This window comes from Salvelinus alpinus, chromosome 6 (genome assembly GCF_045679555.1).
Source record: "Salvelinus alpinus chromosome 6, SLU_Salpinus.1, whole genome shotgun sequence".
NCBI lineage: Eukaryota > Metazoa > Chordata > Actinopteri > Salmoniformes > Salmonidae > Salvelinus > Salvelinus alpinus.
The window spans coordinates 46,903,304-46,923,198 of record NC_092091.1 but is presented as its reverse complement, the minus strand read 5'-3'; the positions used below and the strand labels follow the sequence as shown (position 1 = coordinate 46,923,198).

The following is a 19,895-nucleotide window of genomic DNA, read 5'->3' as shown; positions in this document are numbered from 1 at the left end:
GTTGCCGCTCAAGACCTCCCCCAGTAGTCCCCCTAATAATCTATATAAAGTACAGTAATTTGTTAAATTACAGACAAGTGTGAAAGTGAAACCATTGTTGAAATACAATAAAAGACTGAGAAAATGGAAAATGGAATGAGAAATGGCTGATCTTGCTCTGTTGGAAGATTTGGCATGTGGTACATTTACCAGACAGTGCATGTTTAGAGACAGGTGGGACTTTTTTTGTGCAGAATGTACAGATTGGTTTTGGGAAACGATATCTGATGAGCCAATCTTCTAGCATTTTTGCAAGGATTTAAGACGTACTTTAAAAAGACAAACACATGCCATTCCAGTGCACATGTACAGTTGAAGTCGGAAGTTTAAATACACTTAGGTTAGAGTCATTAAAACTCGTTTTTCAACCACTCCACAAATTTCTTGTTAACAAACTATAGTTTTGGCAAGTCGGTTAGGACATCTACTTTGTGCATGAGACAAGTCATTTTTCCAACAATCGTTTACAGACAGATTATTTCACTTATAATTCACTGTATCACAATTCCAGTGGGTCAGAAGTTTACATACACTAAGTTGACTGTGCCTTTAAACAGCTTGGAAAATTCCAGAAAATGATGTCATGGCTTTAGAAGATTCTGATAGGCTTATTCACATAATTTGAGTCAATTGGTGGTGCACCTGTGGATGTATTTCAATGCCTACCTTTAAAACTCAGTGCATCTTTGCTTGACGTCATGGGAATGTCAAAAGAAATCAGCCAAGACCTCAGAAAAAACATTGTAGGCCTCCACAAGTCTGGTTCATCCTTGGGAGAAATTTCCAAATGCCTGAAGGTACCACGTTCATCTGTACAAACAATAGTACGCAAGTATAAACACCATGGGACCATGCAGCCGTCATACTGCTCAGGAAGGAGAGGCGTTCAAACTCCTAGAGATGAACGTACTTTGTTGCGAAAAGTGCAAATCAATCCCAGAACAACAGCAAAGGACCCTGTGAAGATGCTGGAGGAAACAGGTACCAAAAGCATCTATATCCACAGTAAAACGAGTCCTATATCGACATAACCTGAAAGGCTGTTCAGCAAGGAAGAAGCCACTGCTCCAAAACCGCCATAAAAAAGCCAGACTACGGTTTGAAACTGCACATGGGGACGAAGATCGTACTTTTTGGAGAAATATCCTATTGTCTGATTAAACAAAAATAGAACTGTTTAGCCATAATGACCATCGTTATGTTTGGAGGAGAAAGGGGGAGGCTTGCAAGCCGAAGAACACCATCCCAACTGTGAAGCACGGGGGTGGCAGCATCATGTTGTGGGGGTGTTTTGCTGCAGGAGGGACTGGTGCACTTCACAAAATAGATGGCAACATGAGGAAGGAAAATTATGCGGATATATTGAAGCAACATCTCATCTCAACATCAGTCAGGAAGTGAAAGCTTGGTCGCAAATGGGTCTTCCAAATGGACAATGACCCCAAGCATACTTCTAAAGTCGTGGCAAAATGGCTTAAGGACAACAAAGTCAAGGTGTTGGAGTGGCCATCACAAAGCTCTGACCTCAATCCCATAGAAAATTTGTGGGCAGAACTGAAAAAGCGTGTGCGAGCGAGGAGGCCTACAAACCTGACTCAGTTACACCAGCTTTGTCAGGAGGAATGGGCCAAAATCCACCCAACTTATTGTGGGAAGTTTGTGGAAGGCTACCCAAAACGTTTTACCCAAGATAGACAATTTAAAGGCAATGCAACCAAATACAATTTCAGTGTATGTAAACTTCTGAACCACTGGGAATGTGATGAAATAAATAAAAGTAAAATCATTATAAATCATTCTCTCTACTATTATTCTGACATTTCACATTCTTAAAATAAAGTGGTGATCCTAACTGACCTAAGACAGGGATTTTTTACTTGGATTAAATGTCAGGAATTGTGAAAAACTGAGTTTAAATGTATTTGGCTAAGGTGTATGTAAACTTCCGACTTCAACTGTATATAGTGTGTGTCTTGCAAAATACAGAGCTTTTTTTTCATAATTTTGTCCCACGTGGATGAGGAAAGGCAGGAATATGGAGTTGTTTTGGAGGACGCCAAAGCCTTTTCCCCCCCCCGATTTATCAATAGTATTTGCACATTTGAAATTCTCGTGGTGCATGAATGGCAACCAAAGCTTTAAAGATATTAGTTTGCTCGTTGACAAGATTCACCAGGAAATGTCTCCAACCTCAATAGTATACACCCTGGTTTATGATTTGAAAGCTGGTATTGTTAAAAGGTATTTTTTTATGTGTCCTAATGAATTTGTATAAACTATAAACAGGTTCAACTTAACATTTCTGTAGGTCTCAGTGCTCTAAAGGGCAACATGTTAGAGAGAGAGAGAGCGTGGGGTAGAAAGAGTGAGAAAGAGAAAGTGAGACAGAAAGAGAGAGCGTTTTGATCTACAGTACTGCAACATCCGTCCTTTAACTGATAAACTGCATAGCCCAGTTGGCAGCTGGTGTCAATCCCTAACATTATCACATACACACAAGGACTGCTTATCCTTAATCTATTATGGTCAGTCCAGCGCTGAGGGACAACAGTGAAGTACAAGCAGCCAAAATAAAATGCCAAATACCTCTCTAAAACAGTTGAGGGGTTTTAAAAGGCACGCACGGCCTGGTGCAGAAGCACTACCAGAATTTATAGAACCCCGGGCCTGTAAACAAAATTCGGAAGTATCACTGGAGCCTTCCGGAATTGGCATTTTCACAAACTGTAACTATTGGAAACAAATGCTGTGTTAAAGTGGTTCAAAAGAAACCTGATCCACAATGTGGCTTTACAGGTGGCTGTGGTGGCGGGGTACATCTCAACCCCTCAACACAACTGGTTTCACTTCCTGGGGGAGACTTTACTCACCCCAAACCCACTTTCTGTTGATCAGTCAGGAGAGACAGTAAATCTAAGATAAGGACACCATGGTTTTTTGGGATGTGGGTTTCTGTATGACTTTCAATTGAGGTAATTTTGAATAAAAGCAACACATTTTGAGAAATCAGGATAAAATCTAAGTGTTTGATTTCATTTCTGGCCTCTATTTTAATCCAATTTTTGGATGTCTTACAGGTGACTTTAACGTCATGTGTCCAGCACAGTTATTATAGTAAACTAAAACTTAAACTAACCATGAAAACAATTATTAGTTCACTGAAATAAAATAATTTAAAAATCTGTTTTAAAACTAAAACTATACTGAAACTATTATCTTTGACTCCACAACTAACTAAAATAGTTCGGGGGGGGGGGGGGCTAAAGCAACCGACTAGACGGTTCATGACCTTTGATCATATAATTTTTGCAACGTTCATGCAGTCAACAATTTTTATCCCCAGAATGCAACACACTTTAAAAGGCGGTGCTACAACGTAGACCAAAACAGTGGAGAAGTTTAGGCACGCCCTTCAATGCTCCTGAGCCCTATACTACATAACTGGTTTGAGGAGTTAGCGAGGTAAATTTGGTCAACTCTGACTTCAACTCGTTCAACTATCATTGCTCATCCATATATTTATATGTATATATTCTTATTCCATTCCTTTACTTAGATTTGTGAGTTTTAGGTAGATGTTGTGGAATTGTTAGAGTACATGTTAGATATTGCTGCACTGTTGGAACTAGAAGCACAAGCATTTTGCTGCACTCGCAATAACATCTGCTAACCATGTGTATGTGACCAATAAAATGTTATTTTATTTGATACCCAGTACCTCAAAAATGGCTCACCTTTTAGCCAGGCACATTTCTATGCCAGCAATTCTTTCAGGAGTAACCTGCTCCAGGGCAGGATAACTCAAGGCTAACTCCATTTATGTCTGAGCCGTGAGTTGAGAACCAATGAAATCAGATTCCCTGCCTCTCGCAAAGATGCGTCATCTTCCTTTTCATTTGAGGAAGATGACTGATAAAATATTTTATTAATACAAAAAATGTGTGTGTTTGGTATTTTTACATGACTACTTATCACATTATACATTTATTAATGACAGAATGCATTTGAACCTTCAGGCACAATAAAACTTTTCTATTTAATACAGTTATTTTATCGATAGGATTGGGGGGGGAAAAGGTGCTTGTGCATTGATAAGCACACCGAAGATGGAATCAAAAATAAGTAATAAAATAAAGACTGCACTTCTAAAAACCTATTTCACATCATAGCCTGCTGAATTTGCTAAATAACTTTTCTTTCACTTTTATTTCGGCACAGGCGTCACTACAGCCTCGGGTTCGATCCCAGGCTGTGTCACAGCCGGCCATGACCCATGAGGCGGCGCACAATTGGCCCAGCGTCGTACGGGTTAGGGGAGGGTTTCAAGTTGCTTTAGTGACTCCTTGTTGCGTGCCGAGCACCTGCTAGCTGACTTCTGTCGTCAGTTGGACGGTGTTTCCTCCGACACATTGGTGGGGCTGGTTTCCGGGTTAAGCGATCAGTGTGTCAAGAAGTAGTGCGGCTTGGCAGGATGTGTTTCGGAGGACGCATGGCTCTCGACCTCCGTAGGGGAGTTGTAGTGATGAGACAAGATTGTAACTACCAATTGGATACCATGAAATTGGGGAGAAAAAAATGGGTTAAAGTAAAAATGAATAAAAAATTAAATAGAAATGTTTTTATAAAACTTAAACTAAATAAAAACTAGTAAAACTAGATCTGAAAACTTTTTTATTTTATTTATTTTTTATTTAACCTTTATTTAACGAGGCAAGTCAGTTAAGAACAAATTCTTATTTACCATGACGGCCTAAACTAACTGAAACTAAACTGAATTTCAAATAAAAATCTTAAAACTAATAGAAACATAACTATAATTAACCTTGGTTTGTATTGGGTCTGGTGGGTCCTGCAACATTGGTTATTACCATCAGGCAGTTTTACGGCCTCCTTAGGCCTCCTATATTTCAGCCTGTATGCCAGACTTCCTAAAGGATTTCCTTCACTGTCACTGTCACGTGTCTGGGTCTAGAAAATAAGTAGTTGGCTCGTAAACCGGCCATTGAGCTGTCCCAAAATAACCACTTCTGTCAGTCTGACTTACCATGGCCCTAAAGACACATGTTCAAAGATGGAGGGAGGTTAGTCAGAGGAGGACCGAGGAGGCAGACACTCAAAGAGAATGGCTACATCAACCGATGACATCACAATCAAATGCAAAATCCGAAATTCATGTAACAGTTGGAATGTAAACAGGAATTCAAATGGATTGAATTTAATGCGTCTTTATATGTTTACTCTAGAGGAACAACGGAGCTTTAGAAGAAATATGTTGCTTTCACTGACTAAAATGTAATGCACAACAAACCTGCTAATTTCTCCACACTGTCCAACTCTAATTCAGCATCCTGCTTTAATACCCTTTAACACCTTTAATATCTTCCACCGTCTGTGTGTGTGTCATGGTTGGATAGGTTACTTTATAAAACAAACTTGAACTTTTCAATGCTGAATTGAATGTCATTGAGAAAACAGAAAGCTGTCATAGTTTTTCAAAAGCATCTGTAATCTGATTACAGCATTTTTGCTGGTAACGTAACTGATTACAGTTAGTTTTTTTGTAATCCGTTATTCCCTGACCCTGTTGTGTGTGTGTGTGTTTGTGTATACACCTTGTCTCTCGTGGTGTGCATTCTGTAACTCTGTTATGATCTCCAGTAAACTTAACCACTCCCAGTGGTGCCGTAGGAGATGGCTGCTGTTTTATGGGCTCCTAACCAATTGTGCTATTTTGTGTGTTTTTTTCGTGTTGTTTGTAACTTATTTTGTACATAATGTTTCTGCCACCGTCTCTTACGACCGAAAAGAGCTTCTGGATATCAGAACAGAGATGACTTTTCTTTAACGAGTCGGACGCGAAGGATTTACTCGAGATACGCGACCAGGTCCAAATCCCCATAATTCGCATGAAGAGAAGACGCCGATACAGGGGACGCAGGTCGGGGTGCCTTGTGAGAATTCGTTGGCGAGTGAGAAACTCGCCTCGACCATCCGTCCTATTGGCCAACGTGCAATCATTGGGGAATTAACTGGATGAGCTCTGTTCAATACTATCCCACCAACGGGACATTAAAAACTGTAATATCTTATGTTTCGTTGAGTCGTGGCTGAACAACAACATGGATTATATACAGTTGGCTGGTTTTTCCATGCATCGGCACGACAGAACAGCTGCCTCCGAAAAGACAAGGGGTGGCGGTCTGTGTCTATTTGTCAATATCAGCTGATGCACGAAATCAAATATTAAGGAAGTCTCGAGGTTTTGCACTCCTGAGGTAGAGTATCTCATAAGCTGTAGATCACACTATTTACCAAGAGAGTTTGTCTATATTTTTCGTAGCTGTCTATTTACCACCACAAACCACACTCAACTGTATAAAGCCAAATAAGCAAACAAGAAAATGCTCATCCAGAGGCGGCGCCCCTAGTGGCCAGGGCAACTTAAATCCGTTTGACCTAATTTATACCAGCATGTTACATGTCCAACAAGAGGGGGAAAAAACTATTGATTCCTGCAAAAACGAAAGCAGGAAGTACCAGTGACTCGCTTAATACGGAAGTGGTCAGATGACGTAGATGCTAAGCTACAGGACTGTTTTGCTAGCACATCAGTTACCAGCTTCGTCAATAATCGCATCGATGAGGGTGTCCCCACAGTGACCATACGTACATACCCCAACCAGAAGCCATGGATTAAAGGCAATATCCGCACTGAGCTAAAGGGTAGAGCTCTAACTCGGACGCTTATAACAAATCCCGCTATGCCCTCAGACGAACCATCAAACAGGCAAAGCGTAAATACAGGACTAAGATTGAATCCTACTACACCGGCTTCGACACTCGTCAGATGTGGCAGGGCTTGCAAATTATTACGGACTACAAAGGGAAGCCCAGCTGCGAGCTGCCCAGTGACACAAGCCTACCAGAAGAGCTAAATGACACTGAAGCATGCATGAGAGCACCAGCTGTTCCAGACAACTGTGTGATCACGCTCGCCGTAGCCAACCTTTAAACAGGTCAACATTCACAAGGACGCAAGACCAGACGGATTACCAGGAGGTGTACTCCGAGCATGCGTTGACCAACTGGCAAGTGTCTTCACTGACATTTTCAACCTGTCCTTGGCCGAGTCTGTAGTTTGGCCGAGTCTGTAATCCGTTCCCAAGAAAGCTAAGGTAACTGAGCTAAACGACTACCGCCCCGTAGCACTCACTTCCGTCATCATGAAGTGCTTTGAGAGACTAGTCAAGGACCATATCACCTCCACCCTACCTGACACCCTAGACCCACTCCAATTTGCTTACCGACCCAATAGGTCCACAGACGACGCAATCGCAACCACACTGCACACTGCCCTAACCCATCTGGACAAGAGGAATACCTATGTGAGAATGCTGTTCATCGACTACAGCTCAGCATTTAACACCATAGTACCCTCCAAACTCGTCATCAAGCTCGAGACCCTGGGTCTCAACCCCGCCCTGTGCAACTGGGACCTGGACTTCCTGACGGGCCGCCCCCAGGTGGTGAGGGTAGGTAACAACATCTCCACCCCGCTGATCCTCAACACTGGGGCCCCACAAGGGTGCATTCTGAGCCCTCTCCTGTACTCCCTGTTCACCCACGACTGCGTGGCCATGCATGCCTCCAACTCAATCATCAAGTTTGCGGACGACACTACAGTGGTAGGCTTGATTACCAACAACAACGAGACGGCCTACAGGGAGGAGGTGAGGGCCCTCGGAGTGTGGTGTCAGGAAAATAACCTCACACTCAACGTCAACAAAACAAAGGAGATGATTGTGGACTTCAGGAAACAGCAGAGGGAGCACCCCCCTATCCACATCAACGGGACAGTAGTGGAGAGGGTAGTAAGTTTTAAGTTCCTCGGCGTACACATCATGGACAAACTGAATTGGTCCACCCACACAGACAGCGTTGTGAAGAAGGCCCAGCAGCGCCTCTTCAACCTCAGGAGGCTGAAGAAATTCGGCTTACAAACTTCTACAGATGCACAATCGAGAGCATCCTGTCGGGCTGTATCACCGCCTGGTACGGCAACTGCTCCGCCCACAACCGTAAGGCTCTCCAGAGGGTAGTGAGGTCTGCACAACGCATCACCGGGGGCAAACTACCTGCCCTCCAGGACACCTACACCACCCGATGTCACAGGAAGGCCATAAAGATCATCAAGGACAACAACCACCCAAGCCACTGCCTGTTCACCCCGCTATCTTCCAGAAGGCGAGGTCAGTACAGGTGCATCAAAGCAGGGACCGAGAGACTGAAAAACAGCTTCTATCTCAAGGCCATCAGACTGTTAAACAGCCACCACTAACATTTAGAGGCTGCTGCCAACATACTGACTCAACTCCAGCCACTTTAATAATGGGAATTGATGGAAATTTATGTAAAAATGTATCACTAGCCACTTTAAACAATGCCACTTAAAATAATGTTTACCCTACATTACTCATCTCATATGTATATGTATATACTGTACTCTATATCATCTACTGCATCTTGCCATCTTTATGTAATACATGTATCACTAGCCACTTTAACCTTTTCTCAATATAGGGGGTGCTGTTTCAACGTTAGCATTTATCGTCTCCAAATTAAACTGCCTCATACTCAATTCTTGCTCGTACAATATGCATATTATTGTTATTATTGGATATAAAACACTCTCTAGTTTCTATAGCCGTTTGAATTATGTCTCTGAGTGAAACAGAACTCATTCTACAGCACTTTTCCTGATATGGAGTGAGATTTCAGAAATGTTGGCCTCTGGTCCCAGGTCAGTTTTAAAGTCCCTGTAAATCCTATGAGGATACAAACACTGCCCATGCCTTCCTCTAGATGTCAGTAAGAGGTGACAATTTGAATGGAGTCGATTGCGCAATCAGGGCCCGTATAAAACGCGAAAGACCGGATGTACCGTTCTTTTCCTGCTGCGCCTGACGCAAGATGGACGTCGGACTGGCTCTCTTTCCAAGCGTTGGTTTAGCCACTTATATATCGCCGGTCATGTTTTTACTCGTTATAGGTGTTAAAAACATCATAAGGTAGTTAATTTAAACCGTTTTATAGCAATTTATATCCGTTTAGTGCGATTTTGAGGCATTGCTTTGTGATGCACTTTGAAGCATTAGTGGGCATTTCGATGGACAAGAGGACATCTTTCGACCAAAAGAAGATTAGACCCAAGAAAGGATACATTGCCCAAGATACTGATGGAAGAACAGCTCACAGTAAGGACTATTTATGATGATAAATCGCTGTTCTGTTGAAAAATTTTAAACGCATATATCGCCATTTTGTTATGTGTAGCTTCGCTTGGCGGACCCGGTATTGCACAGTAAGGATAATTTTAGAAATGTAAGTCAGCGATTGCATTAAGAACTAATTTGTCTTTCGATTCCTGTCAACCCTGTATTTTTTAGTCAAGTTTATGATTAGCTATCGATTAGACTAGATCACTCTCAAAGATAGCGCCCGACATTTTCAGGCCAGTTTTGCTACTATTCTCATTGTATAACCACGTTTTTTTTGTGGCTAAATATGCACATTTTCGAACAAACTCTATATGTATGTTGTAATATGATGTTACAGGAGTGTCATCGGAAGAATTCTGAGAAGGTTAGTGAAAAAATGTATATATTTTGGTGATCATAACGTTATCGCTCCCCTTGCCTTGGATTCATGCTGGGGTAACGTTTGCACATGTGGTATGCTAATATAACGATTTATTGTGTTTTCGCTGTAAAACGCTTAGAAAATCTGAAATATTGTCTGAATTCACAAGATCTGTGTCTATCCATTGCTATGCTTTGTCTATTTTTATGAAATGTTTTATGATGAGTAAATTGGTAATACACGTTGCTCTCTGTATTTATTCTAGTCGAGTTGTGATGGTGGGTGCAATTGTAAACTATGATTTCTACCTGAAATATGCACATTTTTCTAACAAAAACTATCCTATACAATAAATATGTTATCAGACTGTCATCTGATGAGGTTTTTTCTTGGTTAGTGGCTATCAATATCTTTATTTGGCCGAATTGGTGATAGCTACTGGTGGAGAGAAAAAATGGTGGACAAAGAAAAATGGTGTCTTTTGCTAACGTGGTTAGCTAATAGATTTACATATTGTGTCTTCCCTGTAAAACATTTTAAAAATCAGAAATGATTGCTGGATTCACAAGAAGTGGATCTTTCATCTGGTATCTTGGACTTGTGATTGAATGATATTTAGATGCTACTATTTACTTGTGACGCTATGCTAGCTATGCTATTCAGCTTTTTTACTGGTGGGGGGTGGGGGGTGCTCCCGGATCCGGGTTTCTGACTCGGTAGAAGTTAAACTATGCCACTTTATGTTTATATACCCTACATAACTCATCTCATATGTATATACTGTACTCTATACCATCTACTGCATCTTGCCTATGCCGTTCTGTACCATCACTCATTCATATATCTTTATGTACATATTATTTATCCCTTTACACTTGTGTGTATAAGGTAGTAGTTGTGGAATTGTTAGGTTAGATTACTCGTTGGTTATTACTGCATTCGCATTAACATCTGCTAACCATGTGTATGTGACAAATAACATTTGATTTGATTTGATTTAATACCTACATGTTTCAAGCAGACAACCATAGTCCCGGTGCCCAAGAACACCAAGGTAACCTGCCTAAATGACTACCGACCTGTAGCACTCATATCTGTAGTCATGATGTGATTTGAAAGGCTGTTCATGGCTCACATCAACACCATCATCCCAGAAACCCTAGACCCACTCCAGTTTGCATACCACCCCAAAAGATCCACAGAAGACGCAATCTCTATTGCACTCAACACTACCCTTTCCCAACTGGACAAAAGGAACACATACGTGAAAATGTTGTTCATTGACTACAGCTCAGCGTTCAACACCATAGTACCCTTAAAGGTCATCACTAAGCTAAGGACCCTGGGACTAAACACCTCCCTCTGTAACTGGATCCTGGACTTCCTGACAGGCTGGCCCGGTGGTACGGGTAGGCAACAACACATCTGCCACGCTGATCCTCAACACGGGGGCCCCTCAGGAGTGCGTGCTTAGTCCCCTCCTGTACTCCCTGTTCATTCATGACTGCATGGCGAGGCACGACTCCAACACCCTCATTAAGTTTGCAAACGACACAACGGTGGTAGGCCTGATCACCGACAACAATGAGACAGCCTATAGGAAAGAGGTCAGAGACCTGGAAGTGTGGTGCCAGGACAACAACCTCTCATTCAACGTGATCAAGAAAAAGGAGATGATCGTGGACTACAGGAAAAGGAGGGCCGAGCACACTCCCATTCTCATCGACAGAGTTGTAGTGGAGCAGGTTGAGAGCTTCAAGTTCCTTGGTGTCCAAATCACCAACAAACTATCATGGTCCAAACACACCAAGACAGTCGCGAAGAGGGCATGACAACGCCTATTCCCCCTCAAGAGACTGAAAAGATTTGGCATGGATCCTCAGATCCTCAAACAGTTCTACAGCTGCACCATCGAGAGCATCCTGACTGGTTGCATCATCGCCTGATATGGGAACTGGTCTGCCTCCGACTGTAGGGCGCTATAGAGGGTAGTGGGGCCAAGCTTCCTGCAGTCCAGAACCTCTATACCTGGCGGTGTCAGACGAAGGCTCTAACATTTGTCAAAGACTCCAGCCACCCTAGTCATAGACTGTTCTCCCTGCTACCTCATGGCATGTGGTACCGGAGCGCCAAATCTAGGTTCAAAAGGCTTCCTAACAGCTTCTACCCCCAAGCCATAAGACTCCTGAATATGTAATCAAATGGCTACCCGGATTATTTGCATTAACCCCCCTTTTTATGCTGCTGCTACTCGCTGTTTATTTTCTATTATCCATGCGTAATCACTTTACCCCTACCTACATGTACATATTACCTCAATTACCTCGACTAACCTGTACCACTGCACATTGGCTCGGTAACGGTACCCCCTGTATATAGCCTCGTTATTATAATTTTATTGTTGCTCTTTTATGTTGTACTTTAGTTTATTTAGTAATTTTTTTTTAAACTCTTATTTTTATTAAAACTGCATTGTTGGTTAAGGGCTTGTAAGTAAGCATTTCACGGTAAGGTCTACACCTGTTGTATTCGGAGCATGTGCAATTTTTTTTAAATTGTATTTTATTTGATGCCACACAGGGCTGAGCCTACAGTTACAGCTGGTGTGTGTGTGTGTGTGTGTGTGTGTGTGTGTGTGTGTGTGTGTGTGTGTGTGTGTGTGTGTGTGTGTGTGTGTGTGTGTGTGTGTGTGTGTGTGTGTGTGTGTGTGTGTGTGTGTGTGTGTGTGTGTGTGTGTGTGTGTGTGTGTAGAATTAAATTGCAGTTAATTTAAGGTCCATTTTTCACCCTGATCCTAAAAAGCATGAATTGGGGGAAGGTAAGCTGATCCTAGATCTGTGCTTATGGGCCTGACATACAATACCTTCACCCCCAAACTCCAATTAACACCCTTTTCCTGGCTTCAACGCTTTCCGTAGCCGCTTTACCCATCTCTCTCTCTTTCTATATGTGTGTGTGTGAAAGAGAGAGAGAGAGTACATTGTACTGTAGTGATTATTTGCTGCAGAAAGGTTTCACTATACTTTATCAATAACATCAAGCCATACTTAATGGAAAATGCTCAGTTCAGAAGTTAGAAGTTAAGACAAGGGCAAATTGAAAGGCAGGACCTGGGGCACTATGTTAAAGGTGAATTTAGCTTTTTTACAACCAAAGCTCTATTTTTGATGTACATGTTATAGAAGCGTCATGAGAAAATTATTTTGCTATTTCACTTGTTTTTGAGAAACGTAACCCCAACCAGTGATTAATTTCCTCATCCTTGTTGGGCAGAATGGCGGCTCTGAAAGAACATGAACGAATGCGCCAAAAACACCCAACTACGTCCTTTTAGAAACTGAAAAGCTCTCAGTATAGTGATGCAGGTCTTTACATCTTGTACACATGAAATTGTGTCATTCTGAACTTTGTCCGCAATGTTATATTCCATTTTGTTGCGACTCGAGCGATACCTCTCCGTCCATTCTACAGGTAATTGCCAATATATAGGAAACTCTTTAGTAAATTAGGGCTACAACATATTAAAAGCAGGTGCTTCCACACAGGAAGTTCCAGAGACTTGTAGAATCTAGGCTAAGGAGCATTGAAGCTGTTCTGGTGCTTTGTGGTGGCCCAAAGCTGTGTTAAGATAATTTATCTTGGTATTTCCTTTATTTTGTCACTTTCCCGTAGCAGCAAGCTACACGGAAAATGGAACAATTGGATAGGGGAAACGGCTTGAGTCGCACAAAATCGAATAAAACATTGCGGATAAAGTTCGGAATGACACAATTTCATGTGTACAACATCTACAGCATCACTATGCTGACAGAGTTTCCATTTTTAGAAGGATGTATTTGGGTGTTTTTGGAGCATTTTGTTCATTTATCTTTTTTCAGAGCCCCCGTACTGCACAATAAGACTAAGGAAATGAATCGTTGGTTGCAGTTTTTCTTTGTCAAAAACAAGTGAAATCAAAACAAAAGTGTCTGGACCCTTCTATTATATCATTTACATAAAAAATATAGATTTCTCCTTTAACTCAATGTTGTGCATGATGCAGTTGGAAGTGGTTTACATGGAGACAGTTGTGAGAAGTTGTTTTGACACAACATAATAAATAGACAATGTCAACTTGATCATTTCACTGCATATCTAACATTTTGTTCTACGCTGAGTAAATATGCATTAATGCAAATGAACGAAGATGGAAAAGTGTTGGTTGAAGTTATATTTTATTTTTTATTTTTTTATTTCACCTTTATTTAACCAGGTAGGCTAGTTGAGAACAAGTTCTCATTTGCAACTGCGACCTGGCCAAGATAAAGCATAGCAGTGTGAACAGACAACACAGAGTTACACATGGAGTAAACAATAAACAAGTCAATAACATGGTAGAAAAAAAAGAGAATCTATATACAATGTGTGCAAAAGGCATGAGGTAGGCAATAAATCGAATAATTACAATTTAGCAGATTAACACTGGAGTGATAAATCATCAGATGATCATAAAGGCCAATATTAGCAAACAGAGTCCTAATGAACCCTATGTACAGCCTCACTCCCTCAGAGTTTAACACACTCACTGCACTCTGTCCATCACACACACATGCTCACACACACACATGCACTCTGTGACAGGCCGTCACTCCACCCCTCTCACAGCACAACCAGAAGAAAGTTCAGCGCAGAGAAGCAAACATCCTCTCCTCTCCCTAACAAATCAGCATAACGCAGCGTTGTGATGAGGATTGCGATGAGAGTGATGAGATCTAACAGGCTCAGTTTGTTGTTTACCCCGCAACGCAACGTGGCTCAGCAGAGACACACCCGCTACCTCTCTCTCTGTGACCTTGAGGCACATAGGAGTCACTTGATGCTTCTCTTGTCTCTTTGACACAAGCACACACACACACACACACAGACAGAGCAACAGCAGTCCCCCACCGTTATAAACCCTATAGTTGCACTCCGCATCCCAGCGGAGGCCATGCATCTGCGTGCCCCTCTAGGCTAGTCCTGGGGTGCATTTTCCCTGCCCCCCACACACACACACACACAGAGTAACAGCAGTCCCCCACCGTTATAAACCCTATAGTTGCACTCCGCATCCCAGCAGAGGCCATGAATCTACGTGCCCCTCTAGGCTAGTCCTGGGGTGCATTTTCCCTGCCCCCCCCACACACACACACACACACACACACACACACACACACACACACACACACACACACACACACACACACACACACACACACACACACACACACACACACACACACACACACACACACACACACACACACACACACACACACACACACACACACACACACACACACTTCCACTGCATGGTAATGAGGGTGAGGGTTGTGGGTATAAAGGCGACAGCCTACTCACCAAATACTGACCCGCAGCTCATGGGCGGGAGCGAGCACGATGGGGGAGCGCGCTGATCAGAGGGAAGCGCCACGATGCGGCTCGCTCACGCTGAAGGCACAGGCAAACCGGCTGATTAGACGCTACGATGCCGCCGCTTCAGCTGAGCTGGCTGCCGTATCTTTATTTTACATTTTTTAATGTTTGTTTTTTTGCTCTCCTTTGTTTTTTTTTCTTTGTCCTCACAGAGACGGCGGTGGATGAGAGATGTGCGCGCGAGGGGTTTTGCACGTAATTAACTGAAATGTATTCCCATCCGAGACAAAAATTGTGCCATTTAAACTTATTATACTCGGCATTTTATTTAAAATTTATTTTTAAAGACACTGCTAGTTTTTTTCCTTCAAAGATCAAAACCTATTCACCCAATGAAAAACAAACAGAAACTTATTGTAGGCCTATTTCCAACTTTTTAACGCCTAATGCAGAGACAGTGGATGACTGGACATCCATTTTGTGTCATCTTGACAAAGAACAATCAGACAACATGCAGAATTGGGGAAAGAAGCCTAATGAGCTTTCTGTGCAAATTGTCTCAAATTTATTGAATTCTCTGTCTCAATAATGTTTTCTCAAAGACAAAAATGTGTGAACTGAATTTCTCCTTCAAGAGATTTTAAAAGTTAATGATTTCACCTGTCGTGTGCAGATACTGTATCTTTTGGTGCCAATCTATTCCTGCTTTAGCCAACCTGTCGGTACCTTGCCAAATGAGACAACGGTGTGCCATTATTGAGAGCAGAAACCAGACTGGCACCCAGGCTAGAGTTAGCCAGGCTGTGCCCACTCGTCTGTGCTTTTTGGCCTGGTTGTAAGACAAAGAGTAAGGGAGAGAGACAGAGGGCCAGGCCTCCCTATCTGCCATGCGGGAGTTAACTGGCATACCCATCCTGGAACATGCAAACCCCAGCCTATCCTGGTTCAAAGTGACAGTGAGAACAATGACAAACTCTACCTTTTAGGCTCCACCACTAAAGCATTCTGGCAACGATGCTGTCTCTGGCCAAGATGGACAGATTATGGAGAAGTTGGAAGAAAGACAGGACAATGACCCATTGCAACATCCTTGAATGAGAGAACGAGAAACCGAGAGAGACCATGGCCAACTTATCTATAGCCCTGGCCAGCTTTTCATTTCTCTTTCCATATCTTCTGTAAAACTAAATTCAATGAACCCTGACCTCACTGTGACAACCCTGAGGATGTGGAGAGGAGTAAGTCTACCTTATCTGGGTGGAAAAAGTGCATGAGAGTGAGATATGATTTGGGGAGAGGGAAAGGAGTAAGAGGAGAGGGAGAGAGAGAGAGAAGAAATTGAGAGGGAGAGGGGTGAAACAGGGAGGGGGGTGAGACATGGATATGGGAGGAGAGAGGGTTAGAGGAGTGAGAGGCAGAGAGGTGAGAGAAGGGGGCTGAGCGTGCCAGTGTGAATTAGTGTCCAGCCCGACAGGCACAGGAAAAGCAGAAAGAGGAGAGATCCTGTGAGGCAGTCTGATCAGCACGGCAGAGAAAGAGGAGGAGGAAGACGAAGAAGAGGAGAGATCTTGTAAGTCAGAGCAGTATGGCTGCCAGCACAAAGGATGGTCCTCCCTGTTATTTTCAGCCCCATTAATATCTGAACGCTGAGTACAGCCTCATCCATTATTCATTAGGATCCCAGTACGACAGAGAGGATGCATGTGTGTGTGTGTGTGTGAGAGTGACCCCGAGGCAGAGAGACAGTGGGGCCAAAGGCAGATAGAGCAGATAAATAGTCGTATAAGTGACACTGAGTGACAGAGCCTGGGGCTTTCACTGTGCTCTGTCGGCGGTGCTCTGTGGTGCACAGTGGTGCCGCGGCCAAAGGTCCAGGCTGATCCTCTGCTAACGACCTGCATGATGTATGAGTGGGGCTGGGACCGCTGACATGGGGGCTGGACGCACACTGGGCTGGGCTGGGCGACACACACTGACACATATACTGTATCACAATGACGACATGGCTTTCCCTAACACCACCCCAGGCAACCTCACTACCCACACTCTAGCCTTGCACCCTGACCTGGGTCCAGATAGTATTTGTTATCTTTCGAAACGAACGCACCCAAAGTATTTGAAAGAAAACAAATGCTATTTGGACCCAGATCTACCTAACACCTCCCCACCCAATGTGGTATACTGTATAGCTTGTTTGATCTTTCTAGGGGTATTTTGGCGTATTACTTTAAACTTAGAGATGATAATACCCTGCCTAACCCCGGTGTATCTGAATGCAATGCGTGGGGATTTAAGGATACAGTGAGTATTGACTTAGTGAACATTCACCAGTGAGGATTCAGATGATTCAATTCTATTTCAACTCATGGCGACAGACAGGGAGGGAGAGACGGTCCCTGTAGGCTTTGTGTTGCATGCCCTATTCTCCAGTGATATCGACTCCATCGGATTTGAACCCCTCTCAGCTGGAACCACATTCAGACAAACGCTCTCAACTTAACAAAGGCGGTGTGCTGTGTATGTGTGTGGCTACCTTAAAACGGACTATTAATTGTAGCAATGTGAATAGAGCTCACCTAGGGGAATACTACTATGCCATTCGGGGTTTTCCTTTATTAATTCAAATAAATTAACTGTTACCCTTCACTTCTTTGTCTATAAATCAACTGTCCTCATCGTTTGAGCTGAGAACGCAATTCTCAAGTTAATCGTAACTTATTTGTCCCGTGTCGCTCAGTTGGTAGAGCATGGTGCTTGCAACGGCAGGTTTGTGGGTTCGATTCACACGGGGGACCAGTATGAAAATGTATGCACTCACTACTGTAAGTCGCTCTGGATAAGAGCATCTGCGAAATGACCAAAAAAAGAAAAAGACTACATCGCATAATCATTGTATATACCCATTGGGCACAGACATCAGTTCAACGTCTTGTTTGGATTTACGTTTGGTTGAGTTGTCAACTAACGGCAGGTAGCCTAGCCTAGTGGTTAGAGCGTTGGACTAATAACCGAAAGGTTGCAAGATCGAATCCCTGAGCTGACAAGGTAAAAATCTGTCGTTCTGCCCTTGAACAAGGCAGTTAACCCACTGTTCCTAGGCGTCATTGAAAATAAAAATGTGTTCTTGACTGACTTGCCTAATTAAATAAAGGTAAAATAAAAGAAGAAAACATAAAATCAACAAAAAATATCACCATGTCATTGGATTTAGGTTAAAAGATGGTTGAAAAAAATACAAAATTCCCTGATATTGATTACTTTTTAAAAATTCAATCACTTTTCCATGTTGATTCAACATGATCACATATACACTACCGTTCAAAAGTTTGGGGTGACTTGTTTTTGAAAGAAAAGCAATTTGTTTGTCCATTAAAATAACATAAAATTGATCAGAAATACCGTGTAGACATTGTTAATGTTGTAAATGACTATTGTAGCTGGAAACGGCAGATTTGATATGGAATATCTACATAGGCGTACAGAGACCTGTTATCAGCAACCATCACTCCTGTGTTCCAATGGCACGTTGTGTTAGCTAATCCAAGTGTATCATTTAAAAAAGATAATTGATCATTAGAAAACACTTTTGTAATTATGTTAGCAGAGCTGAATACTGTTGTTCTAATTAAAGAAGCATTAAAACTGGCCTTTAGACTAGTTGAGTATCTGGAGCATCAGCATTTGTGGATTCGATTACAGGCTCAAAATGGCCAGAAACAAAGACCTTTCTTGTGAAACTCGTCAGTCTCTTCTTGTTCTGAGAAATGAAGGCTATTCCATGCGAGAAATTGCCAAGAAACTGAAGATCTCGTACAACGCTGTGTACTACTCCCTTCACAGAACATCGCAAACTGTCTCTAACCAGAATAGAAAGAGGAGTGGGAGGCCCAAGTGCGTAATTGAGCAAGATGATGAGTACATTAGAGTGTCTAGTTTGAGAAACAGACACCTCACAAGTCCTCAACTAGCAGCTTCATTAAATAGTACCCGCAAAACACCAATCTCAACATCAACAGTGAAGAGGCGACTCTGGGATGCTGGCCTTCTAGGCAGTTGCAAAGAAAAAAACATATCTCAGACTGGCCAATAAAAAGAAAAGATTAAGATGGGCAAAAGAACAAAAGACACTGGACAGAGGAACAGTTTTTAGCTGTGCTAACATAATTGCAAAAGGGTTTTCTAATGAGCAATTAGCCTTTTAAAATGATCAAGTTGGATTAGCTAACACAACGTGCCATTGCTGATAATTGCCTCTGTACGCCTATGTAGATATTCCATGTCAATTCTGCCGTTTCCAGGTACAAAAGTAATTTACAACATTAACAATGTCTACACTGTATCTCTGATCAATTTTATGTTATTTTAATAGAATTTTTAAAATATGTTCTTTCAAAAACAAGGACATTTCTAAGTGACCCCAATCTTTTGAACGGTGGTATTTATTTTTTGTTGTTGAAATGACGTGGAAACAATGTTGATTGAAACAGATTTTGCCCAGTGAGTATCTATTTACCTCATCAAAGAATATGACCTTTTTCATATATTTTCACCATATGTATGTTCAGTTTATAGTTGTAATAATAGAGACTGTACCACAGTAACAATGATTCCTTATACAATTACCATGTGGGGAAACAACTGATGTCTGAACAGATACCAGTCTTCCCTTCATCTTCCAGCATCATCTTTATCTGAACAACAGAAAGAGTCTCTAATTACATCTTACTGGGCAAACAAACACTGGTTGAATCAACATTGTTTCTACACCATTTCAATAAAATGATGTTGAACCAACGTGGAATAGACGTTGAATTGATGTCTGA

General features: G+C 42.2%; 1 protein-coding gene and 1 long non-coding RNA gene across 2 annotated transcripts in view; one reads left to right on the top strand and one right to left on the bottom strand.

Moving 5' to 3' along the window:
• Positions 1-15,158, bottom strand: part of LOC139577572 (uncharacterized) — a 56,148-nt gene extending 40,990 nt beyond the window's left edge. The window contains exon 1 of the long non-coding RNA XR_011675337.1: positions 15,058-15,158. This is a non-coding gene — a long non-coding RNA (uncharacterized lncRNA). The remainder of the gene's footprint in view (positions 1-15,057) is intronic.
• LOC139577570 (serine/threonine-protein kinase Nek7) overlaps positions 1-19,895 on the top strand; it is a 182,186-nt gene that overhangs the window by 161,285 nt on the left and 1,006 nt on the right. The window lies entirely within an intron of this gene.